Raw genomic sequence first — 13451 nt, forward strand, 5'->3', positions numbered from 1 at the left:
CTTCATTTGAGCTTAGCTGTAGAGGAGTTGTTTAACTGGAAATAGAAGTAAAATACAGGAGAAATACAATAAAGAGAAAGTCAGGATTCTTTAGGCCAAATCTTAAAAGCACAAATACTCTAGAAATAGTATATCGCACATGCCAGAGATCCTCTTACACATCTATTGGTAACCCAGCATAATGGAGGGGCAGAACTTCTGAACAATCCGTTAGGACTTGTGAATCCAGGTCATGTGTCTGCTTGGAAATAACCATCCTTCCTCGGTGGCCCATGCAATCACAGGGTGTCGGTAGTTTATCATCTTTCTTCTGAAGCATGCCATTTATATCGTCCTCTTTTTTGTCTGCTGCCAGCAACTTTTCAGTTCTGTATCTAAACATACAGAGTCACGGAATAGGTCATTGGTAGGTTAGCATAGGATGTACTGAGGAGATATAATGGGCGCAGATCCTTACATCACAATCAAGAGACCGAAGATTCTGAGTCTGTTCCTTAGTTCATGAAGCAAGTTAGTCCAGGGTGGGCCCTGTCTCAACTCAGTGCTGCAAGCATTTCGTTTGCCATGTGGGTCGGAATAATCAAAAGCATTTCTGAGAAAATATAAGTCTCTGAAAAAGCTTCACTTGATTCACATGAGTCCGTTTTCCTTTTGCTGAAGTTGCAGTTTTTCCAAGAATCATTGAAAAGGTGGCTGCTTGCCATTTAAACTTTCATCTCGTTACCTTATGTGCAGCACTGCCTCTTTTTCGCACATAATGAAGTGTCAGAGCCAAGTGCAAATACAACTGTCTTCATACTTGTAAGGCCTGTTCTAAACTGCAATATTGCAAATAAACAGTGTCACTGCATGCAGCCTTTGTGCTATCACCACTTGCTACCAAGAGTGAAACAAAATGTTCTGAGTACAATTAGGTAATCAGAAGTTAGGACATTTCCCTTTTGTCACCCATAAAATAGCTAAGAGAGCTTTTCTGCTGTTGAGCAGGATTTCGAAATATTTTGGAAAGACTACTGGAATAATTTCCCCTGTCCTATTGTAGTAGGATTCTGACTTTATCCGATGGAGATCATTTCCACTTGCTAATACACTACCCAGTGTTTTGAAACAGGAATTTGTCAGTAGTCCTTGGTAGTTCGCTTCAGTCTAAGCTGTCCCTTTAATTTTTGGAAGAGAGAGTTGTGGGTCACCGGTCAATTGCTCCCTCTGCAATTAAGAGTTCTTTTGAAAACCAACAATTAAATCAATGTAAGACATTTATATTATATACAAATGGGACACACAATCAGTTAGATTCTCAGCCTGATAAAATGTGAACAGGCTCTTTCTGGACAGTAGGATATTAGAACTTGGCTGTGCATATTACGGGGTGGATGAGGTAAAGACTTACCCTGTAGGGACCTGTCTAGTCCTCTTGTTTCATGATGTGAACCAGGAGAGAACCCTGCTTACAGGTTTTCCTTCAGCTAACCACACATATGATGATTTATTTTAACCTTGATTCCTGTTGCACATTATTCTTGCTTTTGCATGGAAAATGCCTTCTATTATTTTCAAATGTCTGATTAATTTTTTCCTCTCTTCTTGTCAATGATTTTCTCTTTTGGTAGAGGGTGTTGTTTTCTTTTTTTTTTTTTTTAATATAAATGCAGAGGTGACACTTAGCCTTTTATACACCACACTGTAAAGGATTCCTGAGAAATATGATGAAATTTTAACTCACAGTCACATTTTGCCCCTGTTTAGGGCTCTATGCATACATTAAAATGATACCCATAAAAAGAAGAAAATTCTTTGAATACAAATCAAGATTCCTGCTGCTTGTTCTTAAGCCAGTGCTAGTACTCAGTCTAGGAAAACTCTCTTTTAAAATATTACTTTCTCCTTCGTAAGGCTAGGGCAGCGCCGCCCTAGGCATTTGGTCTGAATGTATACAGCATTTCTTCAATTTGTGGGTTATTTGTGGGTTTTTTTCAGACTGCTTTCTCTTCATGGTTATTTAAGAGCCTGATACTGTGATATTGGGTCTTTTTTTCATAGTCCCACCCGCTAGAAACCAAATTGCTATGAATTATGCAATTAATGTGGGCACCAGGGCTGACTTTTTAAAACACTTTAAAAAGCTGACGCGCATCCTTGGGAAGAAGTAACCTTCCATGTTGAATTAATGTTATTTTTGTTTAAATATAGAAGTACTACCAACTCAAAACTGTTTTAGATGCTACTGCTGTGCCGGATATCATGGGAGTGATAATATGCTTAGGAATTCTGAACATAACAAATGACGTACATCTTTTTTTTTAACAGCATGCTATCTTCTTGAGACTTACACACTGTCCTTTTAGAGAAAAAGGAAATATTACTTTCTTAAATTTACTTGTAAAACTTCATAAGTTACTGCACTGGGATTTATTGTCTGAAGCAGTAGTAGTAAGATACTACACATCCACAACTTCTTCTTGGTGATTCAGTTTCCTTCCAGTTCAGCTGACTTCCACCATGGATGTACACTGAAAACAAGTCTTGATCAGTCACCCTGGCTTCTCTCTGCCTTTTAAATCTGTGTTCGTGCACTTTAAGGTCAAGGTTAGCGTGGGATCCTGCAGCTTGGCAAGGAAACAAGGGGTTTCAGGCAACACCACTGCTTGAGTGAGAAGCCCAGCTGCTCTGCTCAGGGCTGTTGTGCAGAATGCCTGACTGGTGGCCTTTCCCGAGGTGCCCTTCCCCGAGGGGCAACAGTGCCAGGACGCCCGTTCAGATTTTGTTATGTCGCCTTTCCGCCACCGATGACCTTTGCTGTTCCAGAACTCATCTCTTGTCTCTATTTCCCCTGATTTTGTGTAGGTGCTGGGATGGCTGGAGAAGGTCGCGATTTGCAGTTGAGCTGAGGGAGGCGTGAAGCTTCATCCATCCCCTGCTGACATTTGAGGTAGTGTGATAACTTTTATCTTACTTGCAAGTGACTTTATTCTGAATGTTGGCTAAGCAGAGCAATCAATAGTATCCTGTAGCGCTCTGCAGATAATCCTCACAGATCCCATGATCCGTTCCCACAGTAGTATCCTACCACAAACTATATATGCAGTATACAGAATTCTGATCGGGATCAAATTGTCATACTTTATTACCCCAAACAATAGAGATATTTGAATTAAGGCTGTCAAATTAAGTCTTAAGGCTGTAAATTGGTGGCTTCAAGCCCATTTCTATCAATCTAGTAGCCAGCATTTGAGACCCGGGGTTTGGTAACTGGTAGAAGTGCTTAAAAGCTATTTTTCCTTGTCAGAGAAAGTTATTATACTGTATTTTAATGAGCCATTTCTCATTTATAATATTATTTAAAGTATTAATTGCCTGACTTCTTAAATGCACAATATCAAAACAAATGGAGAAGAAAAATCTGTGTTTTTCCAGGGAGAGGGAACATGAAAATGCATATCAGAACGTCGTAGACAACAAATCCTGTTGTAAATGACACTTAAATGACATCTACTTTGAATGTACGTATTGGGTCTAATTCATATCTGGAGTGTTTTTCCAAAAGCTTAACCAAATTAGAGTGGGGTAAATGTGAATCAAACATCACAGAAATACACTGTGGTGTAAGGGATTCGGACCTAGGATTGCCCGTGCCGTGGAACTGGAAAGCTGTTGTCTGGTGTTAGGTGGCTGCATGAGACTTTACAGCTGCTATCTGCGTACTGTAGCAATTTTGTGAGACTTAACTGGCTATTCCTGTTTTAGTGTACACAGATCTAATGTCGCTAAATAGAAGAGAAAATCTAGAGACTTTTTTCTTTGCTTGCAGTAAGAATAGGTGAAGCTTGCCACCCTATGTCCATGTTTTAAATGTTTCTGAAACCAGATGGCAGAACTCTAGATGCATTCATTGCACCATTGATCTGTGCTTGGGGGACTTGTCTAAGGATATACCAGTTCCACTAAGAAAATAAGAAGGTCAGAATAGTGAAAAGATACTTGTAAAAATGCTTTTAAAGTAGGTGTAACTTAGTCATTAGGGACCTCCTCAACCACAGCTGCCTTTGTTGTGGTTACTGTGCCCTCTCATGCAGAGCTAATCACACCTGAAAAACAATTTGTAAATGACTTCGGCTTTTATAGCTGAAGCATGGCAACACAACCATACAGAAGGCTGCTTCTGTGCTCTGTTTCCCTGGCTTTCCGTGCCCAGCGAGCCAGTCGATCCCCGGCTAAGCTGCCCATTCCCGATTCCTCTGGGAGCAGCGGTACGTGAATCGTGCCCAGCACCGGGCACCCACAGCTGGGATGTGGGGTCTGGCCTCGCTTCTGGGCTCCACAACAGGCTCGCTCAGGGCTTCTCACGCCCTCCATAACACCCTCCTTGTTTCAGTTTCCTATTTCTGAATGAAGGCTAATAATTCTTAACTTCCAGAAGGGACTAAAGCATCTCGATCCTTATGAAATGCTATTACTCATGCAGCGCCTGTCGTATTTGATGTGATACTGACGCTGTGTTTCCAGGGGAGAGTTCAAACCCTTCACGTTTAAGTGTGACCCTGGGCTTGGAAATTGATAGTGGGTCACCGGGTGGTAAAAATCATTTCTTTGGTGCTTTCCCGCTTGGTATTTTCCACTAACTAGAGACAGAGAACATTTTGGCACGGGGAAGAGCAACTAATTTAATCCAATGACAACGTGATCATAGGGGAGGGGAGAGTATGCTGACCAGATATCTTGAAAATGACATGTCTGTAATTTATTTTACCTATGCCAAGTTAGTTTTAGAATGAGAACTGGAAATGTGATAGCTGTCCCCATGTAGATCAATTAATGGCTTAGCCTTCGTGTATTTGCCTTTTAGTACATGTTTGGCAATACCAGCCCCAGACTCAGTCATCTGGAGGCAAGTTTACTGCTGAGCTCTTCTGTGCAATTGAGACGTTAATGCATTATGGACAGTGGGAAACGTTCATCTGCACATTTTCTAGGCTGTGATTAATAAAGTGTTCTACTCTGAATGAGGTTTTTGTTTACCCTAAATGAATGTGTCGCATTCTTTCCTTAAAAATTAAACAGATGCCTTGTTATTTCAAGTCTGGGATACTGAAAGTGACCCATAGATGTGGCGAGAGTAATTTGGGCCTCATTGACATTTACAGTCCCAATGGAAGATAACACATGAGGCACAGCTTTAAATAGATTTTGACAGTGCTGGTAGTTCTGCTGAATATGCTGGAAAAAAAATTAATATCTGGCCAAAGGTAGCAGAGATGTTTGTAAAATAACTGCTGTAAAATATTCCAGTAACTGTAATTTCTTTAGCTATTAACACTTACCCAGCTGCTAGGTCAGCACAGCTCTCTGTCTTTTAAATAAAGTTCTACTAATTGCCTGCTGTGGAATACAACATACGGAGTACGGAAACCTTTTGTGGTGCTGTGAGAGCCTGAGAAAAGAGTATGGAAATAAAAATGATGGCTCCTCCACAGTTTGGAAAAAACTTACAGGAATACAGGGCTTTTCCTTTTGAACAGCCTTTTTAAGTTCAGGGAAGGACTTGCCTACACTGGAAATGTCAGTAATGCAATAAATGTATCTATCAGTTTAATACCAAGATGCTGTAATACTTTTCTCAATCAGGCAACTTGTTCAGTGATGTTAGGCTACCACAAACTAGGTATCCACCATGTGTGGGTTGTATCCACTGGTTTGTGACTGGGATCAGATCCAAATCCTGTGATCAATAGTTATGAATAGATGAGAGACATATGTGCCTAACTAAAAAAAAAAAAAAAAAAAACACCAAACCCAAAGCACAGGTTTTATTTTTCCTTTTTTTTACCTTTATGGCTGTACCTCATACTTTCGCTTTATCAGTTCATCATACAATTTGAAGGGTTTGCTTTTTAGCATTTAATGATAGAGTCATCAGTAGGACAATTTAATTTGCTGTTAAATAAATTGAGTTAAATTCTGCTGCTGTTGAGTCATATATTACTGCAGATTTGAAATCAAAGTTAAGATTCAGTTTGAACAAGTCTGGCAAAGTCAGGTATTATGTCCTGGCAAAGGGCTACCAGCAGTCATATTTTATTAACTACTGTGTATGAACCAGAAAGGAAACTAGGAATGTTAACATTAAAATATAGTGCACAAAGTATTTACTTAATGGTCTTCTTTCTTTTAAAGACGATACTCTGCACTCATTGGTAGCCACTTGTGTTCTGGCCCTCGTTTCTGAGTAAAGTATCTCATAAATATGCTGTTTGAGAATTATTTGTGAGAAATAGATTTTCCTGACTAAATATACTACACTGAACCAGTGGGAAGAATCAGGTTAGATAAATCTGTAGAAACCTATCTTACCACACATGGCTCAGTGTGCTTTAAAAATGTACTCCAGCAAATCAAGTCTCACACACTGTACATAGTACTGTAGGGTTTATTATGTGTGACTAGTAAAAATATGACCATATGGTCCAATCTTTGCGGTAGTTGTGAAAAGTAAATCTGGATTTTGGAAAGATTAAAGCTTAGTATTTGCACTTAGCTGCTGTGGTGCTGGTGTTAATTCAGCAACATCAGCCTGTCTTACCCCATCCACCCTCGGCGCCCTCTCCCAGGGGACGCAGCTCGTCCTTTCCTCTATGCTTTGAAGCAACTCCCCGCTTCCCATCTTCTTCCCTCATGAAGGTCCTCCTACTTCATCGCTAGCAGACATCAAGAAATAGTGTCCTGGTTTGAGGTAAAACAGAACCAATTTTCTTTTCAGTAATTTTACTTTTCAGTTAAGTCTCTTCTAACTGACTGCACTCTCTGAAATTAACAGCATATTTTTCAGACAGTGTCTGCTCCCAGAGCGATAGGGCCTGATGTTTACAGTTGATACCAAGGAATGGTTTGCAGACAGGCTTGTGCTTATACTTACTGCTATAACAACCAAGGTCAGCTAATTTCGTTATTTGCTCTGTTGGAGGGTCAGAAGCAGAATAGTGTAGAGGGGTCCCACCTGCAGGGAGGAGCGGACAGGACAGGTGACCTAAAACTGACCAATGGGATATTCCATCCCATCTGCACCGTGCTCAGCGTAAAAGGTGAGACTTCAAAGGGTCAGCCTCTTTCTTCAACGGCCAGCATCTGAGGAGGACTTGGTCTGTTCCTCTGCCTTTGATCCCAATCAGTGCATTCCGGAATCCAGGTCTGGAATCCAGTTCCCATCTGTTACTGAGCCCAGTGTGGGACTTTCCCAGTGCCTGCTGGTGACATGATCGTCATCCTGGGACCTCGATACAATTTTGTATGTGTAGTATGTATGTATTTTTTTTTTGTATTACTGTCCTTTCTTTTTATTATTTTATTATTGATATTTCATTTAAGTAGTTGAGTTTCTTTTTCAACCCATAAGTTCTCTCTTTCTCTCATTGTCTCTCCTTTCCTCTGAAGGGAGATGCTCTCCCTTCTCTGAGGGGAGACAGGCTAAAGAGAGCATCTGTCATGTGTTTTGGTGGCCAGCCCAGCCCAAACCACAACAAATAGGAAAAAGGAAAGGAGGGGAGCAAGGGGCTGGAAAAGCACAGCTCCCCATATCTCCCTGCGCCGATGGCTGTGGGAACAAGTCCATCTCTCCTTTGGGCTGTGGTTGGCAGAAAAAGCTGTGGGGTTCAGCTTCACAGCTTTAAAAGCCATTTCTCATCTCCTCCAGGCATAAGTGACACAGGCTGGATGGCATCGTTTCATGGGCTAGATCTCTTTAATGGACTACATGCCATAAATAAAAAACTACTTAAAGAATCCAATTTTTGTTAAAGAAATGCTAATCCTCTTTTTCAGGTGTTTCTCTGTAAAGCTATACCACCATCTCTCTTAATTTGTGTGACAGCTTCTAGTGGCAGATGCTTGTTACCATATTAGATGGCTTTTGGCCACATCGGTAAATTAAGCGTACTACTCCCATCAGGACAAATTCTTCTTGAAAAAAATAGCTTTTGGGTCATTTCATATAAGATAGCTGTTTAAAAAAATCACACACCACACAATACAAGCTTCCTGCCATTTCTGTAGTATGATACTTAAACTTCTCAGGCTCAAAACACTTCCGTAGATCCTTTATCAAACATGTGTGCAAGTATACCTAGCAGTATCTATAGCAAGATCTAGAAGAAGTATATATATCACAAGAATGCACATATTTCAATTACGACCTAAAATCTTAAAAAGAAGTATATATATCACAAGAATGCACATATTTCAATTACGACCTAAAATCTTAAAAAAAACCCAACCCTTTCCTCTGATGTGGAACAAAAAGACACAAGGAAATTAAAACACAACTGCAAGCTCTCTATTTTGAGGACTTCCCTACTCCGTAAGGGTACAGCTCTTGGGTCCCTCCCTACCAACTGAGCTATTCAGTAGAAACCTGGCTGACCCACAGTATGTACTTTTTCTGTGAGTTTTATGTCTACCATAGAGTGTGCCTGAGGCTGGAAGAAAGCCTGCTCTCCTAGGGAGATAAAAACTCAATTCCAGGCCAGCCAAAGCCAGACCCTTCTTAGCCAAGAAACTAATTTATAGACCACCGAGTAATCCTGCAATTAATTGTTCTCTGCAGCCCATAGAACAGCTGACATCTGGATTCACTTTCTAAGCTATGAAGGGACTACAGACTTTGAGGGGCTTGAGGGGTTTTTTATTGTATGTGATTAAAGCACCCTGTATCAATTTATATTCAGAGCTAACTGGTTGGTAAGCTGTCAAAAGTCTTTGCAGACTACCACTCTTAAAGTCTCTGAAGGCAGTGACAGAAAAATATCTTCCTTGAATGTACTATACCAGTCATTATTCTTTTTAGTGTGTGGGTCCAGTCACCGGTTATCAAGTCTGATTACTGAAGAAAAGCTTGTATTCAGTAAGTGAACTGAAAATCAGGACTAATTTATGCATCAGGGCAATTCAAAACTCAAAGCTCCGTCTGCTGTAATATTCCACAGTTAGTAATGTTGGGAAAATTATAATCTATGTAGAAGTGATTTATCTAATGCTGCCGTACACTCTGTAGTAGAACCTAAGAGAAGTCAGTCTCATCACGCTTATTGTGAACGTTGTTGCTTACACAGGACTCAAGTGTGATTGGTAAGTGTCATACATTTTTTAGGAGCAGATGTATCATTGCAAATGACTTCTTAAAAAAAAAAAGAGAGAAAAAGATTTTTTTTATGTGTTAAGGTTTTTCTGAAAATTGAAGCCTTTTATCTCTCCAAAAAAAAAGTTTCCTGTGATATTAAAGTTACTCAGTGTAAGAACCACAAAAAGGAATAGTTGTACTTTTCCCCTTCTACACCGACAGTTTCCACACCTGGTCATGCGTGTGAGACTAAAAAGACTGCAGTTCAGTTCACAGGGCCCAGTGTTGGATGGGATGATTACTGATAACGCGGATTAAAGGGAGAGAGCCAGTTGCTAAGACTTTTGCTGACCTGCTGGTGCGCAAGCAGCCTTGCTCCCTGTTTCAGTATAAAAATGGGTAAGACTGAGACAAGACTGCTGATCGGGCTTCAGAGGAGTTTGGGTATCATGTTGGACCAGGAGAGCCCCCAGCAGGGTTTTACAGAACTCTGTGGCTGCAACGCAGTGTCCTCCCCTGTAGTCTGCTCAGTTTTATTGTACTGTGTGTCTGAGGTAAGTCCTTAGAATCTAGCTTGGTATGGGATTTGTTTTTGTGAATAGCCCTCACAAAATGGGTTTAAGTCTGAGCAATACTTGTGGTAGTGGTGCGTGAAGGCTCAGGCTCTCAGCCCCTTCTCAGGGCAGATACCTTGTGAATTTTGTCTGTAAACATCTATTTCCTCATAGTCCTGAATAATAAAATAACAATAACAGCAGTGGAGAAATTTGAATGTACTAGTCTGTTTTAATATAAAACCACTGAATCTGCTACAAAGTTTCACTTTCTTAGTCAGATGGTTGGTAACATAAGGGAGTTGTAGCATCAGTGGGGGTGGACATGCTCTCCCCCAGCCAGCCAGCCTTGCACTGAGCAGCTCTGTTGTTTGTAGCCGTTGCAGAGTATCCCGGTTTGAGTTCATCAGTTCAGAGTTCATGTATTTTATCTGTGATGCCTAAAAGCAAAGGTTGCAATGCAGAACTGTGGTTGTTTTAGTCTCTGACATTCTAGGAGTGGTGAACATGGAGGGAGTTACATCCTGGGGTCACCATAGCTAAAGAGCATGGTTCATTCCTAGTGTTTGTAAAATAGATCTAGGCACTTAGTAAGAAGGTATTGTTATTTGCTTGAGTGTTTCAGACGAGCTGTTCTTTCTCTTAATTGCAGTTCTTTCTCTCTTAATGCAAACTATTAGTTTTCTCTTTTGCGAGTTTTTTCTTTTTTAGTCCACTACAGCTTTATTTTGTGATGCCAAGATGGCTGCCAATAAATCCACAAGACTCTGTAACTCTGTCACGTTCTATGGTAGGCAAGACATTGGAAAGGGATGCAGCCTGTGCCTTATTGTGCTGCCGGGCTGTAGTGTAAATGCAGACAAGCAGCTCCTCTTCCCAGTGTCTGCATTTGCCCATCTGTAAAATTGATAATGCCACTGACCCCCGCTGCAGACTGCTCCTGGATTTGCTGATGGAAAACATTGTCCGAGAGCATTAAAAGACCTCTTTAGAAATAGATTTGGCAAATTACCTTTAAAATTAACATGGCTGTTTCTATTGCTTGTTTTGCAGGCACTTTTTAATTTCTTCATTGGTAGGGTTTTCTCAGAGGAAGTGTTGGGCATTGGGACTGACTGAGCTGTTTCGGGTTCCAATGTGAATTTCTAATTGCAACCTGGCGTCTCCGTTTACCTTGCCTATTCCAGAAGATAACCTTCCTTGTAGCACTGTGCTTGCTGCAGGTGCCCACTTGGAAGATTAACTGGGCAATTAAAATAATTAAAACTAATAACTGTTCAATAGGTCACTAACTCTAGAGATGACCAGGTATGGCTGTTCAGTTTATTCCCCTTAAAAGTCAGGTGGGTTTGATCACCCACTGTGCAATACACTTGTCTCCACTTCCTTAATAATCACTTTCTCATCTCTAACCCTGGATCCTGTGTCACATACCCTCTGACCTCTTCAATGGGGAAAAAAGGCTATCCTCAAGGCTTCCCTATGAGATTCCACCTGGAGTACTGTGTCCAGCTCTGGAGCCCTTAGCACAAGAAGGACATGGGCCTGTTGGAGCAGGTTCAGAAGAGGGCCACGAAGATGATCAGAGGGCTGGAGCACCTCTCCTATAAAAACAGGCTGAGAGAGTTGGGGTTGTTCAGCCTGGAGAAGAGAAGGCTCCGGGGAGACCTTATAGCAGCCTTCCAGTACCTAAAGGGTGCCTACAAGAAAGTTGGGGAGGGGCTGTTTGCAAGGGCATGTAGTGATAGGAAGAGGGGCAATGGCTTTAAACTAGAGCAGGGCAGGTTTAGATTAGACACTAGGATGAAGTTCTTTACAATGAGGGTGGTGAGACACTGGAACAGGTTGCCCAGAGAGGTGGTGGAGGCCCCATCCCTGGAGACATTCAAGGCCAGGCTGGATGAGGCTCTGAGCAACCTGATCTAGTTGAAGATGTCCCTGCTTACTCCAGGGGGGTTGGACTAGATGACCTTTAAAGGTCTCTTCCAACCCAACACATTCTGTGATTCTGTTCCTGTGATGCTGCTTTATCGTCAGATCCTTTGTCTTCTACCCTGCGCTCACCCTCCTTGTGCAGTGGAACAAATGGGGATACAAATAATCAGCTGAATACCAGTAAAGTTGCACCTTCACTTTTCAGCAAAACACCAATATGTGTGTGTGCATATGTGCATGTGCAGTGCGTGCAAGTGCATGTGCACACACCAAACCCCACTTCTGTTCCTTGCTTGTGAAGAATTGTTCCAGGACCTGTGGTAATTGAAATGGCTAAAATAATGGCTAAAATAATGCCATGATATGATTCAAAATGTGATCTGGAAGAAAAGTGCTCGAAGACCTTAAAAAATAAAGTACACTACATTGACTTTGAATAAATTCAGTTTGTAAAATGAGCTGATATGTCTCCGTGTGTTTGGAAATACTGGACTCGCTAATGTTGGAAAAATCTCCAATTAAAAAAATAACAGCATTTGTCCTATGGCTCTTAGCTCAAAAGTTGTCATTGGCAGCTGTATCATAAAAATGTGTATTAGAAGTGATTGGTTCAGTATAAAAGTTCCAGAGATCTGTCGGATGGCATATAAAAATGCTAATGTGTTTTTAAGCCACTTTGGCAAGTGTGGTCATTGTCTATTTTGGTATGTGAGATGCTTCACCAAAACTTACTTTAAACTTAAAAACTGAGTATTTTAATTTCCAGATCATACCAATGCCAGCAGCGGGAGAGGTTAACTGACTTTTTAAGATTTTATGAAAGGTTTGAACAGAGATGAGCTTTTCTTCACAAGTTATTACTTACCTCATGAAAACCTGCTTTGGCAATGCAGCATTTAAAAATACTGAATAAACTTCTCCCATTGCTGGTCTCATTTAGTATCTTCTTCAACTTTGTGCTGGTTTACACAATTAAGCATCTGGTTTATGCAGTTGTTGAATGCTGTACTACCAAACTGCTTTTTGGTAGGTGCACACAGTTTATATGTTCAGATTTGCAGTTTGGATTTAAAGCACCAAATCTGCAGAGAATAGGGCCAGGGAACAATGCTGGTATGATCTTACAGCGGACACAAGGAAAGCAGTTGCAATCATAATGTTTCTCATTAGTGGAGAATTTTACTTGCAATGACAGTGATAGTAAATATGTGAATACTTGGAGTCATGAGTGGCCATCCAGAAATGCTGCGCAAGTCCTTTGTTTGTCATTTACCAGCTTTCATTTAATCCGTTATTTAAGTTAATGACTTCCTAAATGCCATTCAGGCTTTGTTATGTCGTCTTTAATCTGATTAGGAGCACATGAATAATTTAGCATGCGATTAAACCATGTAATTAATTTGTCCCATGGTAATGGACTGTTAAGTAGTTCCTTTAGTCTAGGATAAATACCAGGGTCTCAAACTTAAATTTTACAGCTTCTTGAAGATGTTCTTCTTGGAATAAATGTTTTTTATATATAAATACTACTTAAAATGAAAACCCTTCTCTTCCTGATTTCCTGAAATTGCTCTTTGACGTCTGAAAGGCATGTTTGAGTTGAAGTGACAAGAAGAAATTGAGGATGCTTTGTTCAAAGGTGCTCATCTCTAACGAAACCCTGTTTCACCTGAGGTCATCAGGAGCTTCACCATTTTGAAACAGGGTTTGGTTTTAGCCGAGCATTTTTGAACAAAGCATCCTCAGTTTCTTCTAATCACCAAACCTGCCTTTCAGACCTCCAAGAGGAATTTCAGGAAATCAGAGGGAGGAGAGCTCCAAGAGATCAGATGCAGATTTATTTGTAATGTGTGCTG

General features: G+C 40.7%; 1 protein-coding gene across 7 annotated transcripts in view; it reads left to right on the plus strand.

Moving 5' to 3' along the window:
* GHR (growth hormone receptor) overlaps positions 1–13451 on the plus strand; it is a 129119-nt gene that overhangs the window by 40432 nt on the left and 75236 nt on the right. For 5 of the 7 annotated variants that reach the window (XM_074569537.1, XM_074569534.1, XM_074569541.1 and 2 more), the window contains one exon: positions 2845–2929. The gene's annotated coding sequence lies outside the window, so the exon portion shown is untranslated. Of the gene's footprint in view, positions 1–2844; positions 2930–3414; positions 3501–13451 lie in introns of all 7 variants that reach the window. The other 2 variants (XM_074569538.1, XM_074569539.1) reach the window with 1 other exon arrangement.

The sequence above is a fragment of the Larus michahellis genome, chromosome Z (assembly GCF_964199755.1).
Source record: "Larus michahellis chromosome Z, bLarMic1.1, whole genome shotgun sequence".
NCBI lineage: Eukaryota > Metazoa > Chordata > Aves > Charadriiformes > Laridae > Larus > Larus michahellis.